Below are 3,496 nucleotides of genomic sequence, written 5' to 3' on the forward strand. Positions count from 1 at the left end.
TTTGTGCGCCTCTAAACCTGTAAAGTATATCCTTATAATTGAAATTAGTCAGTTCTTGAATCTTTACTTGTTAAGTTGATGTATTTTTAATATGCTTTAGTCTTACTTAAAACCTATAGCGGCTGGGTGGCTCAGTGGGCTAGGTGAAGGGCTGACACGCAGGAGCCCTGGGTTCGATTCCCAGGGTTGTCCACTGATCCCCATCCAGATTGGGTCCCTAGGCAAGACCCTTGACGCTGCTGCCTAACTGGGTCCCTGTGCCCCTCAAGTACAGGGTTGTGTCAGGAAGGGCATCCGGCGTAAAAACTCTGCCAAATCACTGATGCCAAACAGTGGGTGCTGTTACGCTGAAAGGGATAAGCTGAAAGTGAACTACAGTTTTACTTAAAACCTGGTAGGAAACGCATAATAAATGAATATAATCCAAGCAAATCTTTGACAGATTAAACCAGTACAAAAGGGTTAACATAATGGCTGCTGACATGACAGAGAAGAATGTGTATCTTATCATTATACTTTGGTAGACTCGGTACATTGTTTACTTGTAATTCTCATCTTTAACAAAGCATATAAAGCAGTGCATGCATCTCAGAAATGTCCATATACATTTATTTATTTAATATTGCAGGTCATCACCACCAAAGCAGGTGAAAGAAATCTACGCTGGGGGATTTGTGGTCTTCTTTTCAATCTGAGTGACCCTTCAGGTCGTGTTCATTTCTCCAGGACCGGTCATGTAAGCCACTCAAAAAAAGATGTTTGGTATCTTAAACATTTCGACAAGAATGTTTTCAAATTATTTAACTAAAATAAGAAACAGATACTCTGCTGACAAAGTTTATTCAAGTTGTGAATGTGAAACTACAAATGTGATGTTTGCTTTGTCTTACAGGACCGTTACTGATGGTGAGAGTGGCACAAGCTATCTGGCATGGAGGATTAAAAACTATTCAGGGATCTGAAGCAGGACGCAGATGAGCATCACACAGAGGTGACACTACAATTTTGAAAGAGTTAAACAATTTTGGAATTAATTTTCATTTAAATAAAATTTGCTAGCAAATTTGTTTGTCAAATATGTCTTTTGTTGTTGTGAAGAATCCTCTGGAGGACCATCTCATGATGATCAGATTGGAGGAGCAGCTATATGTCCGTATCTCAGTGATCAATTTTGGCAACTTGATATCCTGCATTAGTCTAAGGAGGGAAACAACAAAATTAAATGAGGATTTTTTTTTTTTTGGTCTTTATTTAAAAAAAAAAGAAAAATGCACGAATACATTCAGTACATTCAACGATCAGTCAGCCAGCTTTTGCTCTATGTTCAGCCCAGTCTCAGTAAAATGCGTACATATGCCACGATTTGGGAAATACCGTGTATAATATACACCATAACCGGTTTCTGCGTGCATATAATACGCGCGGTCCTAAACGTGTTAAAATGTGTTTTCCACGATTGACACGTCCCCTGGTGGAGGCGTGAGCATCACAGACAGCCCCACAAACGATCAATTTGCTTTTCTAACCCTAACCATAACCGTAATCCTAACCTTAACCAGGAACGACGTCATTTAGAAAAGAGCCGGAGGATTTCTGACCACGTGATCAAAACGAAACCTAAAAAGTCGTGTATATTGTACGCCGTCGCAACCTATTCTCTACCATTGCGTATCATATGTACGCAAAAACTGTGTTTGGCGTATATTATACACGGTATTTCAGAGTGCAAAGTCGTGGAATATGTACGCATTTTACTGAGACCGGGTTGCTATGTTGATTTTGGACCTCAGCCTGTCAATGTTGCCAGATAGTCAGTTTTTTTCAGTCCAAAAGTTATTTAAAAACAGAGGGCTAAAGAAAGTAAAAAAAAAAATAAATAAAAAAAAAATACATGGCTCTCAAAAAGAAGTCACACGAAAAACTACGTTGTCAACAATGACTGTCATGGGAGATTGGTCAGTGTTACAGTAAAGTTCCTGTAAAATTGTCAAGTTGAAGGATGTGCAACAAATCGCAAAGTTTGCTTGAATTTGCAATAATGGTTGCGATCACAACAGTGTGAATTCCTGGATGGACTATAATGTACTTTGTTTATAAGTATTTTTTATAAATAGGAATATCTCGAGTTGAAAGAAGTTAATGACTGTTTTTCATTAATGTTCTGTTTTTATTAGTAGGTTTCAATGACCTGTTGCTTTGATGTGTCTGGGTGTGTGCACATATGTATTGAAGCTTTTCAAAAAAATGAATCTCATTCTTTGTGTCCATCATAGGTTGGAACAAACATCGTGGAATACCTCCAGGGGGTGGAGTCCAGGCCCTATCCGTCTGTTCTGACCCTTGGACAAGTGACGCAAAATTGTTCACAAGCTTTTTCTGTGATGGCTGGTCAGGGATACCCTGAAGATGCACTGGGGCAGTCGGTGTCTGCTTCAAGACATTTTATGTGTTTGATATCAACTACCCCATGTAGTGTGCCTCTTCATGGGAGTTCCTCCAGAAAGTGGTTTATGACATGGAGGGACCAGAATCTAACAAAGTTAAGTTTTTAAAGACTGTCTTAAAGAATGTCAAAGTGTTTAAAAAAAATCTGAGTTCATAATAGTTTCTGAAAAAAAAAACATGAATTTGTTTCAGATGCTTTTTCTGCTACTTGCTGCTTTTTCAAGAAAGCATTTGTCTTCTGTATTTTATTGGTGCTACTTTTTGGGATTTTAATCTAAATAAATATTTGTCATGAATTCCTTGGTTTCTTTCTTGGCGGTGAACATATTTTGGGTTGTAATTTTTGATTTTTAAATGTTTTTTATTGAATGTTAAAGGTTAGGTTTTATTGAACACAAAGGAGAAAATGTAGATTTTTAGATTTAACCCAAGGTTGAGTTAAATAAACTCAGGAGTTTGGTAAATACGACCTTTGAAATGGTTTGTTCATTTAACCCAAAACTTGGGTTTGTGGAATTAACCCACGATTATGAGTCAAATAAACTCAAGAGTTGGGTTAACTAGACCTTTAAATTGGGTTGTTAATTAACCGAATATTTAGGTTGGTGGAACCAACCCAAATTTCTGAGTTAAAATAACCCAACAAAAAGGTAGTTCCTTTTCAACCCCTGGAGTTGGGTTAAAAATAACCCAAGTTGGGTTATTTTTAACCACTGAGTTTTAAGTGTGCTGAATCTATTAATATTTGTTATTAAGTCCTGAACCGGATATTGATAGTTCATGTAGAAAAAAATGGTATGGTACCGTTAAATACAACACATTGCTTTCTGTTAGCCAAGTAACTGCTTAGATGAACAGCTGATTCATTAAAACCATAATTTGACAGTTTCTTCAATAAAAGTGTATGATCAACGATATCAAAGGCTGCACCGAAGTCCAGAAACAGCTCCTAAAAAGGCTTCCCATCAATCTGTCTAAGCCATTCATCAGTTGGCTGCTGTGCAGGTAGAGAAACCTTCTTTACACGCATGTTGGGCATCAGAATAAATAT

At 37.5% G+C, this 3,496-nt stretch overlaps 1 long non-coding RNA gene across 1 annotated transcript; it reads left to right on the forward strand.

Moving 5' to 3' along the window:
- Nucleotides 1-666: 666 nt before the first annotated feature.
- LOC118598912 lies at nt 667-3,145 on the forward strand. The gene is made up of 3 exons (XR_004948143.1): nt 667-736; nt 893-991; nt 2,274-3,145. It is a non-coding gene; the product is annotated as an uncharacterized LOC118598912 (long non-coding RNA).
- The last annotated feature ends 351 nt before the right edge of the window (nt 3,146-3,496 follow it).

Source organism: Oryzias melastigma, linkage group LG6 (genome assembly GCF_002922805.2).
Source record: "Oryzias melastigma strain HK-1 linkage group LG6, ASM292280v2, whole genome shotgun sequence".
Classification (NCBI taxonomy): Eukaryota; Metazoa; Chordata; class Actinopteri; order Beloniformes; family Adrianichthyidae; genus Oryzias; species Oryzias melastigma.